The 14354-nt window shown below is 38.2% G+C and overlaps 1 long non-coding RNA gene across 1 annotated transcript in view; it reads right to left on the bottom strand.

The window, feature by feature from the left end:
- Positions 1 to 2444: 2444 nt before the first annotated feature.
- LOC146742803 (uncharacterized) overlaps positions 2445 to 14354 on the bottom strand; it is a 48792-nt gene continuing 36882 nt past the window's right edge. Inside the window, exon 4 of the long non-coding RNA XR_014929461.1 lies at positions 2445 to 2727. This is a non-coding gene — a long non-coding RNA (uncharacterized LOC146742803). The remainder of the gene's footprint in view (positions 2728 to 14354) is intronic.

Raw genomic sequence — 14354 nt, 5'->3', positions numbered from 1 at the left:
AGATAATAGGACTTAAAGGGACAATACTTGAGATGATAGGACTGAAAGTGACAATACTTGAGATGATAGGACTGAAAGTGATAATACTGGAGATAATAGGACTTAAAGGGACAATACTTGAGATGATAGGACTGAAAGTGACAATACTTGAGATGATAGGACTGAAAGTGATAATACTGGAGATGATGGGACTGAAAGGGACAATACTGGAGATGATAGGACTGAAAGTGACAATACTGGAGATGATGGGACTGAAAGTGACAATACTGGAGATGATGGGACTGAAAGTGACAATACTTGAGATAATAGGACTGAAAGGGACAATACTTGAGATGATAGGCCTGAAAGTGATAATACTGGAGATGATAGGATTGAAAGGGACAATACTAGAGATGATGGGACTGAAAATGACAATACTGGAGATGATACGACTGAAAGGGACAATACTGGAGATGATAGGACTGAAAGTGACAATACTGGAGATGATGGGACTGAAAGGGACAATACTGGAGATGATAGGACTGAAAGTGACAATACTGGAGATGATAGGACTGAAAGGGACAATACTGGAGATGATAGGAATAAAAGTGACAATACTGGAGATGATGGGGCTGAATCGATAGAATACAAGTGGCAAATATTAGAGATGAAAGGACTTACAATGGCAAAACTAGAGATGACATTAACAGAAGTAAACCTTACCTTATGATTCCATTTGATTTTCAAATGCATTCAGGTACTATATTAACCATCTTGGCCTTCGTTACTCGTAGCAACCATTTACTGTTCTGCGTCTTCTCAGCTGCTGAATGCCCATCACAATTTATTGGTACATGTATTCTGATGTGATTATTTTTTCCAAGTCATACTCTTTTATACTTCTGACTAATACTATATTGGCATGGTACTGATTTTGCAATATTACAAGCATTCTTGTATCGCTGTTTGCAGGCATGCACAATTCTTAACTCACATTTAACACAAGATTTTGAATAAATGTCCTGATGAGATGTGATATACTATTCAAGTGAAGAGTATAAAAATAGTTAACATGGTAACAGACTTGACACCTTTATGATAGTTACAATTCTTGAAATACTAATGTAATCTGTAATCTTGACATAATTGTTACGTGATAAATTCAAATCTGGCATTATGTAATTTCTTTGACTCTTTGACTTTGACCTTAACTTTTCTTACCATATGAAATGCGCCCTCAATTTCGGGATTTGACCAATTCAAGTGTCTCGTGACTTCCCCTGTCTATAACGCGGTGCAAGTGGGAAGTGTGTCTCTGAATGATTAGCTTCCTGTCAAAACGTTAACAACAGACGGTAACCATTGATCATTTGTTGTCATAGTAATTTAATAACGTTCAGAGTGGTTGACACGGTGACCAACGATGGGTCTGTGGAAAGGTTCATTTCACAGCCAGCGTTGTTAAACACAATATGGCACACGTCAACGCAAACATATTAAATTTAGATCACCAATACCTTGACTTAACGCGCCACAGTTGTCACGTGGCAATGTTGTTTACAAAATTCGAACATTCGCCGCCTGACGACCGTGACCTTGAAATCGTCCTGAATTAGATTGGTAACCTATGCATTGATTGGTAGAATTGTAAGGGAAATATTGTGTGACTGTGATGGGAACGATGCCTCGCTGCATGCTCTGGTATTGTAACACATAACATTATAAAACTTGATATAGTTCGAGGTAACTCAGATAGCGCCATCGCAGGGCAAACTGGGGTGTGCTCAACAACTGTTTTCTCAACTGTAATCACGAGGGCGCTTTTCGGTCTGTTGAACTTGAAATTGAAATAGTAGATTAGAAATGGTTGTGACAAATTATGAGTAATACCATTTTAAATATTAACAGGCCAATGCCATAGATCAATCACCATTAAACACATATGGAGATGCCACTAGATGTATTATAGGGCGATGATCATCATACTGCGCGAGTGCGACAATTGTGTTGATAAACATTGATTTTCCCACAATCCAATGAGCTCTTCAAATAGAAATCACGTTTTAACCTGGGCACAACATGCACTGATTACCGATGGTGACTCTTGGTTCAATAACCACAAAAAATTGTCTAGTTAAAACTTAGTAACGTCTCAGTTTGTACTTGTTCTACGCAATAGTCATTTTTGTCGTAATTTTTGTTCGTATGAGTCCAATGTCCCAGCATATGTGGCGCAGTGACCACCGCCCTTTAAGGTTAGGTGGGCCGGGCATTACTGTTTTTTGTGTGGTTAAGGTGTAGAAATAAACATAGTGTTGGCCGATGTGAAATGTATTATATTTTTCCCTAACCTGACCATCTGTGTTTTGTGCATCCACTGACTGCCAACACACTTGGTTGCAACAATTCCAACCGTTGAATGGTACAAAGATGGGAAATATGTATTATACTAACACCACGCTGGTGCGTTGAAGTTGTCATAACAACAGTTGCCTTTCAGTGACTGGTCACGAAACTGTAGAGTCGTCTATGCAATACGATATGGTTTCTTGGACGAGGATGACGAACACAGCCAATAGGAGTGCATAGATCTTGGACGAGGATAACAAACATAGTAAATAGGAGTCCGTAGATTGACGTTACAATTCATACATTGTTGATGACACTAAGATGACCATGACCATGGAGTACTGACGTATGTGGCAATCCAGTGATAAGGCCTACCACATGTAGAGTACTCACGACACTCTGTGAAGATAAAAAAACGCAGTTACACATATATTATCACTCACATTTTACCTGTGGCAAATTTGCACAAAAATGCTTTTACTCTTGATCGATGCAAAATCAGGTTACAATTTAAGTATGTCGGTTACTCCATAACTGATCAGTATTCCATATCATAAACAAGTTTGAAAAAAATCCGTGATGATTTGTTCATATTTTCCGACTTTCAATTAAAGTAACAATGACTACAGATGTCTACATATATGTAATACATATTAATATATTTTCAGAACTAGCTGATAATACCGGCTAAATAACGAGCTGAACCCTAATTACACAAGCAAGACATCTGTCTCGATCTGTTAAATCTAGTTCAGGAAACAGGAATATCAACAATAAGAATTCTATTCCTGGACTAGACAACTGGCGTGTTTAATATATATTCAACTGAGAGGATAGATCCGTCAATTTTTAGACAATTGAAGGATTGAATCTACCTATTCCCACACAACTGAAGGATTGGATCTACCTATTCCTACACAACTGAAGGATTGGATCTACCAATTCCTACACAACTGAAGGATTGGATTTACCTATTCCTACACAACTGAAGGATTGGATCTACCTATTCCTACACAACTGAAGGATTGGATCTACCTATTTTTACACAACTGAAGGATTGGATCTACCTATTTTTACACAACTGAAGGATTGGATCTACCTATTCCTACACAACTGAAGGATTGGATCTACCTATTTTTACACAACTGAAGGATTGGATCTACCAATTCCTACACAACTGAAGGACTGGATCTACCTATTCTTACACAACTGAAGGATTGGATCTACCAATTCCTACACAACTGAAGGATTGGATCTACCTATTCCTACACAACTGAAGGATTGAATCTACCTATTCCTACACAACTGAAGGATTGGATCTACCTATGCCTACACAACTGAAGGATTGGATCTACCTATTCCTACACAACTGAAGGATTGTATCTACCTATTCTTACACAACTGAAGGATTGGATATACCAATTCCTACACAACTGAAGGATTGGATCTACCTATTCCTACACAACTGAAGGATTGGATCTACCTATTCCTACACAACTGAAGGATTGGATCTACCTATTCCTACACAACTGAAGGATTGGATCTACCTATTCTTACACAACTGAAGGATTGGATCTACCAATTCCTACACAACTGAAGGATTGCATCTACCTATTCCTACACAACTGAAGGATTGGATCTACCTATTCCTACACAACTGAAGGATTGTATCTACCTATTCCCACACAACTGAAGGATTGGATCTACCTATTCCAACACAACTGAAGGATTGGATCTACCTATTCCTACACAACTGAAGGATTGTATCTACCTATTCTTACACAACTGAAGGATTGGATCTACCTATTCCTACACAACTGAAGGATTGTATCTACCTATTCCTACACAACTGAAGGATTGGATCTACCTATTCCTACACAACTGAAGGATTGTATCTACCTATTCTTACACAACTGAAGGATTGGATCTACCTATTCCTACACAACTGAAGGATTGTATCTACCTATTCCTACACAACTGAAGGATTGAATCTACCTATTCCTACACAACTGAAGGATTGAATCTACCAATTCCTATACAACAAAAGGATTGTATCTATCTATTCCTACACAACTGAAGGATTGTATCTACCTATTCCTACACAACTGAAGGATTGTATCTACCTATTCCTACACAACTGAAGTATTGGATCTACATATTCCTACACAACTGAAGGATTGGGTCTACCTATTCCTACACAACTGAAGGATTGTATCTACCTATTCCCACACAACTGAAGGATTGAATCTACCTATTCCTACACAACTGAAGGATTGTATCTACCTATTCCCACACAACTGAAGGATTGAATCTACCTATTCTTACACAACTGAAGGATTGTATCTACCTATTCCCACACAACTGAAGGATTGAATCTACCTATTCCTACACAACTGAAGGATTGTATCTACCTATTCCCACACAACTGAAGGATTGAATCTACCTATTCTTACACAACTGAAGGATTGTATCTACCTATTCCTACACAACTGAAGGATTGGATCTACCCATTCCACACAACTGAAGGATTGTATCTACCTATTCCCACACAACTGAAGGATTGGGTCTACCTATTCCTACACAACTGAAGGATTGCATCTACCTATTCCTACACAACTGAAGGATTGTATCTACCTATTCCTACACAACTGAAGGATTGTATCTACCTATTCCTACACAACTGAAGGATTGAATCTACCTATTCCTACACAACTGAAGGATTGAATCTACCAAAACCTATACAACAAAAGGATTGTATCTATCTATTCCTACACAACTGAAGGATTGTATCTACCTATTCCCACACAACTGAAAGATTGAATCTACCTATTCCTATACAACTGAAGGATTGGGTCTACCTATTCCTACACAACTGAAGGATTGAATCTACCTATTCCTGTACAACTGAAGGATTGTATCTACCTATTCCTACAGAACTGAGGGATTGTATCTACCTATTCCTATACAACTGAAGGATTGGATCTACCTATTCCTACACAACTCAACGATTGGATCTACCTATTCCTACACAACTCAAGGATTGGATCTACCTATTCCTATACAACTGAAGGATTGGGTCTACCTATTACTACAGAACTGAAGGATTGAATCTACCTATTCCTACACAACTGAAGGATAGGATCTACCTATTACTACACAACTGAAGGATTGAATCTACCTATTCTTACACAACTGAAGGATTATATCTACCTATTCCTACAGAACTGGGGGATTGTATCTATCTATTCCTATACAACTGAAGGATTGGATCTACCTATTCCTACACAACTGAAGGATTGGATCTACCTATTCCTATACAACTGAAGGATTGGATCTACCTATTCCTACACAACTGAAGGATTGGATCTACCTATTGCTACACAACTGAAGGATTAAATCTACCTATTCCTACACAACTGAAGGATTGGATCTACCTATTCTTAAACAACTGAAGGATTGTATCTACCCATTCCACACAACTGAAGGATTGGATCTACCTATTTTTACACAACTGAAGGATTGTATCTACCTATTCCCACACAACTGAAGGATTGAATCTACCTATTCCGACACAACTGAAGGATTGTATCTACCTATTCCCACACAACTGAAGGATTGAATCTACCTATTCTTACACAACTAAAGGATTGTATCTACCTATTCCCACACAACTGAAGGATTGAATCTACCTATTCCTACACAACTGAAGGATTGTATCTACCTATTCCCACACAACTGAAGGATTGAATCTACCTATTCTTACACAACTTAAGGATTGTATCTACCTATTCCTACACAACTGAAGGATTGGATCTACCCATTCCACACAACTGAAGGATTGTATCTACCTATTCCCACACAACTGAAGGATTGGGTCTACCTATTCCTACACAACTGACGGATTGTATCTACCTATTCCTACACAACTGAAGGATTGTATCTACCTATTCCTACACAACTTAAGGATTGTATCTACCTATTCCTACACAACTGAAGGATTGAATCTACCTATTCCTACACAACTGAAGGATTGAATCTACCAATTCCTATACAACAAAAGGATTGTATCTATCTATTCCTACACAACTGAAGGATTGTATCTACCTATTCCCACACAACTGAAGGATTGAATCTACCTATTCCTATACAACTGAAGGTTTGGGTCTACCTATTCCTACACAACTGAAGGATTGAATATACCTATTCCTGTACAACTGAAGGATTGTATCTACCTATTCCTACGAAACTGAGGGATTGTATCTACCTATTCATATACAACTGAAGGATTGGATCTACCTATTCCTACACAACTCAACGATTGGATCTACCTATTCCTACACAACTCAAGGATTGGATCTACCTATTCCTATACAACTGAAGGATTGGGTCTACCTATTACTACAGAACTGAAGGATTGAATCTACCTATTCCTACACAACTGAAGGATAGGATCTACCTATTCTTACACAACTGAAGGATTATATCTACCTATTCCTACAGAACTGGGGGATTGTATCTATCTATTCCTATACAACTGAAGGATTGGATCTACCTATTCCTATACAACTGACGGATTGGATCTACCTATTCCTATACAACTGAAGGATTGGATCTACCTATTCCTACACAACTGAAGGATTGGATCTACCTATTGCTACACAACTGAAGGATTATATCTACCTATTCCTACAGAACTGGGGGATTGTATCTATCTATTCCTATACAACTGAAGGATTGGGTCTACCTATTCCTACACAACTGAAGGATTGGATCTACCTATTCCTATACAACTGAAGGATTGTATCTACCTATTCCTACACAACTGAAGGATTGAATCTACCTATTCCTACACAACTGAAGGATTGAATCTACCAATTCCTATACAACAAAAGGATTGTATCTATCTATTCCTACACAACTGAAGGATTGTATCTACCTATTCCCACACAACTGAAGGATTGAATCTACCTATTCCTATACAACTGAAGGTTTGGGTCTACCTATTCCTACACAACTGAAGGATTGAATCTACCTATTCCTGTACAACTGAAGGATTGTATCTACCTATTCCTACGAAACTGAGGGATTGTATGTACCTATTCATATACAACTGAAGGATTGTATCTACCTATTCCTACACAACTCAACGATTGGATCTACCTATTCCTACACAACTCAAGGATTGGATCTACCTATTCCTATACAACTGAAGGATTGGGTCTACCTATTACTACAGAACTGAAGGATTGAATCTACCTATTCCTACACAACTGAAGGATAGGATCTACCTATTCTTACACAACTGAAGGATTATATCTACCTATTCCTACAGAACTGGGGGATTGTATCTATCTATTCCTATACAACTGAAGGATTGGATCTACCTATTCCTATACAACTGACGGATTGGATCTACCTATTCCTATACAACTGAAGGATTGGATCTACCTATTCCTACACAACTGAAGGATTGGATCTACCTATTGCTACACAACTGAAGGATTATATCTACCTATTCCTACAGAACTGGGGGATTGTATCTATCTATTCCTATACAACTGAAGGATTGGGTCTACCTATTCCTACACAACTGAAGGATTGGATCTACCTATTCCTATACAACTGAAGGATTGGATCTACCTATTCCTACACAACTGAAGGATTGGATCTACCTATTGCTACACAACTGAAGGATTGTATCTACCTATTCCCACACAACTGAAGGATTGAATCTACCTATTCCTATACAACTGAAGGTTTGGGTCTACCTATTCCTACACAACTGAAGGATTGAATCTACCTATTCCTGTACAACTGAAGGATTGTATCTACCTATTCCTACGAAACTGAGGGATTGTATCTACCTATTCATATACAACTGAAGGATTGGATCTACCTATTCCTACACAACTCAACGATTGGATCTACCTATTCCTACACAACTCAAGGATTGGATCTACCTATTCCTATACAACTGAAGGATTGGGTCTACCTATTACTACAGAACTGAAGGATTGAATCTACCTATTCCTACACAACTGAAGGATAGGATCTACCTATTCTTACACAACTGAAGGATTATATCTACCTATTCCTACAGAACTGGGGGATTGTATCTATCTATTCCTATACAACTGAAGGATTGGATCTACCTATTCCTATACAACTGAAGGATTGGATCTACCTATTCCTATACAACTGAAGGATTGGATCTACCTATTCCTACACAACTGAAGGATTGGATCTACCTATTGCTACACAACTGAAGGATTATATCTACCTATTCCTACAGAACTGGGGGATTGTATCTATCTATTCCTATACAACTGAAGGATTGGGTCTACCTATTCCTACACAACTGAAGGATTGGATCTACCTATTCCTATACAACTGAAGGATTGGATCTACCTATTCCTACACAACTGAAGGATTGGATCTACCTATTGCTACACAACTGAAGGATTATATCTACCTATTCCTACACAATTGAAGGATTGGATCTACCTATTCTTACACAACTGAAGGATTGTATCTACCCATTCCACACAACTGAAGGATTGGATCTACCTATTTTTACACAACTGAAGGATTGGATCTACCTATTCTTACACAACTGAAGGATTGAATCAACCTATTCCTACAGAACTGAGGGATTGTATCATACCTATTCCTATACAACTGAAGGATTGTATCTACCTATTCCTACACAAATGAAGGATTGGATCTACCTATTCCTACACAACTGAAGGATTGAATCTACCTATTCCTACACAACTAAAGGATTGGATCTAAATATTCCTATACAACTAAAGGATTGGGTCTACCTATTCCTACACAACTGAAGGATTGGATCTACCTATTCCTACACAACTGAAGGATTGAATCTACCTATTCCTACACAACTGAAGGATTGGATCTACCCATTCCACACAACTGAAGAATTGGATCTACCTATTCCTACACAACAGAAGGATTGTATCTACCTATTCCTACGCAACCGAAGGATTGAATCTACCTATTCTTACACAACTGAAGGATTGTATCTACCTATTCCTGTACAACAGAAGGATAGGATCTACCTATTCCTACACAACTGAAGGATTGGATCTACCTATTCCTACACAACTGAAGGATTGTATATACCTATTCCTACACAACTGAAGGATTGAATCTACCTATTCCTACACAACTGAAGGATTGAATCTACCAATTCCTATACAACAAAAGGATTGTATCTATCTATTCCTACACAACTGAAGGATTGGATCTACCTATTCCTACACAACTGAAGGATTGTATCTACCTATTCCCACACAACTGAAGGATTGAATCTACCTATTCCTATACAACTGAAGGATTGGGTCTACCTATTCCTACACAACTGACGGATTGAATCTACCTATTCCTGTACAACTGAAGGATTGTATCTACCTATTCCTACAGAACTGAGGGATTGTATCTACCTATTCCTATACAACTGAAGGATTGGATCTACCTATTCCTACACAACTGAAGGATAGGATCTACCTATTCCTACACAACTGAAGGATTGGATCTACCTATTCCTACACAACTGAAGGATTGTATCTACCTATTCCTACACAACTGAAGGATTGAATCTACCTATTCCTACACAACTGAAGGATTGAATCTACCAATTCCTATACAACAAAAGGATTGTATCTATCTATTCCTACACAACTGAAGGATTGGATCTACCTATTCCAACACAACTGAAGGATTGTATCTACCTATTCCCACACAACTGAAGGATTGAATCTACCTATTCCTATACAACTGAAGGATTGGGTCTACCTATTCCTACACAACTGAAGGATTGAATCTACCTATTCCTGTACAACTGAAGGATTGTATCTACCTATTCCTACAGAACTGAGGGATTGTATCTACCTATTCCTATACAACTGAAGGATTGGATCTACCTATTCCTACACAACTGAAGGATTGGATCTACCTATTCATACACAACGGAAGGATTGGATCTACCTATTCCTATACAACTGAAGGATTGGGTCTACCTATTACTACAGAACTGAAGGATTAAATCTACCTATTCCTACACAACTGAAGGATAGGATCTACCTATTCCTACACAACTTAAGGATTGAATCTACCTATTCTTACACAACTGAAGGATTATATCTACCTATTCCTACAGAACTGGGGGATTGTATCTATCTATTCCTATACAACTGAAGGATTGGATCTACCTATTCCTACACAACTGACGGATTGGATCTACCTATTCCTATACAACTGAAGGATTGGATCTACCTATTCCTACACAACTGAAGGATTGGATCTACCTATTCCTATACAACTGAAGGATTGGGTCTACCTATTCCTACACAACTGAAGGATTGAATCTACCTATTCCTGTACAACTGAAGGATTGTATCTACCTATTCCTACAGAACTGAGGGATTGTATCTACCTATTCCTATACAACTGAAGGATTGGATCTACCTATTCCTACACAACTGAAGGATTGGATCTACCTATTCATACACAACTGAAGGATTGGATCTACCTATTCCTATACAACTGAAGGATTGGGTCTACCTATTACTACAGAACTGAAGGATTAAATCTACCTATTCCTACACAACTGAAGGATTGAATCTACCAATTCCTATACAACAAAAGGATTGTATCTATCTATTCCTACACAACTGAAGGATTGGATCTACCTATTCCAACACAACTGAAGGATTGTATCTACCTATTCCCACACAACTGAAGGATTGAATCTACCTATTCCTATACAACTGAAGGATTGGGTCTACCTATTCCTACACAACTGAAGGATTGAATCTACCTATTCCTGTACAACTGAAGGATTGTATCTACCTATTCCTACAGAACTGAGGGATTGTATCTACCTATTCCTATACAACTGAAGGATTGGATCTACCTATTCCTACACAACTCAAGGATTGGATCTACCTATTCATACACAACTGAAGGATTGGATCTACCTATTCCTATACAACTGAAGGATTGGGTCTACCTATTACTACAGAACTGAAGGATTAAATCTACCTATTCCTACACAACTGAAGGATAGGATCTACCTATTCCTACACAACTTAAGGATTGAATCTACCTATTCTTACACAACTGAAGGATTATATCTACCTATTCCTACAGAACTGGGGGATTGTATCTATCTATTCCTATACAACTGAAGGATTGGATCTACCTATTCCTACACAACTGACGGATTGGATCTACCTATTCCTATACAACTGAAGGATTGGATCTACCTATTCCTACACAACTGAAGGATTGGATCTACCTATTCCTATACAACTGAAGGATTGGGTCTACCTATTCCTACACAACTGAAGGATTGAATCTACCTATTCCTGTACAACTGAAGGATTGTATCTACCTATTCCTACAGAACTGAGGGATTGTATCTACCTATTCCTATACAACTGAAGGATTGGATCTACCTATTCCTACACAACTGAAGGATTGGATCTACCTATTCATATACAACTGAAGGATTGGATCTACCTATTCCTATACAACTGAAGGATTGGGTCTACCTATTACTACAGAACTGAAGGATTAAATCTACCTATTCCTACACAACTGAAGGATGGGATCTACCTATTCCTACACAACTTAAGGATTGAATCTACCTATTCTTACACAACTGAAGGATTATATCTACCTATTCCTACAGAACTGGGGGATTGTATCTATCTATTCCTATACAACTGAAGGATTGGATCTACCTATTCCTACACAACTGACGGATTGGATCTACCTATTCCTATACAACTGAAGGATTGGATCTACCTATTCCTACACAACTGAAGGATTGGATCTACCTATTGCTACACAACTGAAGGATTATATCTACCTATTCCTACACAACTGAAGGATTGGATCTACCTATTCATACACAACTGAAGGATTGAATCTACCTATTCATACACAACTGAAGGAATGTATCTACCTATTGCTACACAACTGAAGGATTATATCTACCTATTCCTACACAACTGACGGATTGAATCTACCTATTCCTATACAACTGAAGGATTGAATCTACCTATTCCTACACAACTGAAGGATTGAATCTACCAATTCCTATACAACAAAAGGATTGTATCTATCTATTCCTACACAACTGAAGGATTGGATCTACCTATTCCTACACAACTGAAGGATTGAATCTACCTATTCCTACACAACTAAAGGATTGGATCTAAATATTCCTATACAACTGAAGGATTGGATCTACCTATTCCTACACAACTGAAGGATTGAATCTACCTATTCCTACACAACTGAAGGATTGGATCTACCTATTCCTACACAACAGAAGGATTGTATCTACCTATTCCTACGCAACCGAAGGATTGAATCTACCTATTCTTACACAACTGAAGGATTGTATCTACCTATTCCTGCACAACTGAAGGATTGGATCTACCTATTCCTACACAACTGAAGGATAGGATCTACCTATTCCTAGACAACTGAAGGATTGAATCTACCGATTCTTACACAACTGAAGGATTGTATCTACCTATTCCTACAGAACTGAGGGATTGTATCTACCTATTCCTATACAACTGAAGGATTGGACCTACCTATTCCTACACAACTGAAGGATTGGATCTACCTATTCCTACACAACTGAAGGATTGGATCTACCTATTCCTATACAACTGAAGGATTGGGTCTACCTATTCCTACACAACTGAAGGATTGAATCTACCTATTCCTGTACAACTGAAGGATTGGATCTACCTATTCCTACACAACTGAAGGATTGGATCTACCTATTCCTAGACAACTGAAGGATTGGATCTACCCACTCCACACAACTGAAGAATTGGATCTACCTATTCCTAAACAACAGAAGGATTGTATCTACCTATTCCTACGCAACCGAAGGATTGAATCTACCTATTCTTACACAACTGAAGGATTGTATCTACCTATTCCTGCACAACTGAAGGATTGGATCTACCTATTCCTACACAACTGAAGGATTGAATCTACCGATTCTTACACAACTGAAGGATTGTATCTACCTATTCCTACAGAACTGAGGGATTGTATCTACCTATTCCTATACAACTGAAGGATTGGATCTACCTATTCCTACACAACTGAAGGATTGGATCTACCTATTCATACACAACTGAAGGATTGGATCTACCTATTCCTATACAACTGAAGGATTGGGTCTACCTATTACTACAGAACTGAAGGATTAAATCTACCTATTCCTACACAACTGAAGGATAGGATCTACCTATTCCTACACAACTTAAGGATTGAATCTACCTATTCTTACACAACTGAAGGATTATATCTACCTATTCCTACAGAACTGGGGGATTGTATCTATCTATTCCTATACAACTGAAGGATTGGATCTACCTATTCCTACACAACTGACGGATTGGATCTACCTATTCCTATACAACTGAAGGATTGGATCTACCTATTCCTACACAACTGAAGGATTGGATCTACCTATTCCTATACAACTGAAGGATTGGGTCTACCTATTCCTACACAACTGAAGGATTGAATCTACCTATTCCTGTACAACTGAAGGATTGTATCTACCTATTCCTACAGAACTGAGGGATTGTATCTACCTATTCCTATACAACTGAAGGATTGGATCTACCTATTCCTACACAACTGAAGGATTGGATCTACCTATTCATATACAACTGAAGGATTGGATCTACCTATTCCTATACAACTGAAGGATTGGGTCTACCTATTACTACAGAACTGAAGGATTAAATCTACCTATTCCTACACAACTGAAGGATGGGATCTACCTATTCCTACACAACTTAAGGATTGAATCTACCTATTCTTACACAACTGAAGGATTATATCTACCTATTCCTACAGAACTGGGGGATTGTATCTATCTATTCCTATACAACTGAAGGATTGGATCTACCTATTCCTACACAACTGACGGATTGGATCTACCTATTCCTATACAACTGAAG

The sequence above is a fragment of the Saccoglossus kowalevskii genome, chromosome 5 (assembly GCF_978046115.1).
Source record: "Saccoglossus kowalevskii chromosome 5, keSacKowa6.1, whole genome shotgun sequence".
In the NCBI taxonomy this organism is placed as follows: Eukaryota; Metazoa; Hemichordata; class Enteropneusta; family Harrimaniidae; genus Saccoglossus; species Saccoglossus kowalevskii.
Note: the sequence above shows the minus strand (reverse complement) of the source record. Positions and strands in the feature narration are given on the sequence as shown.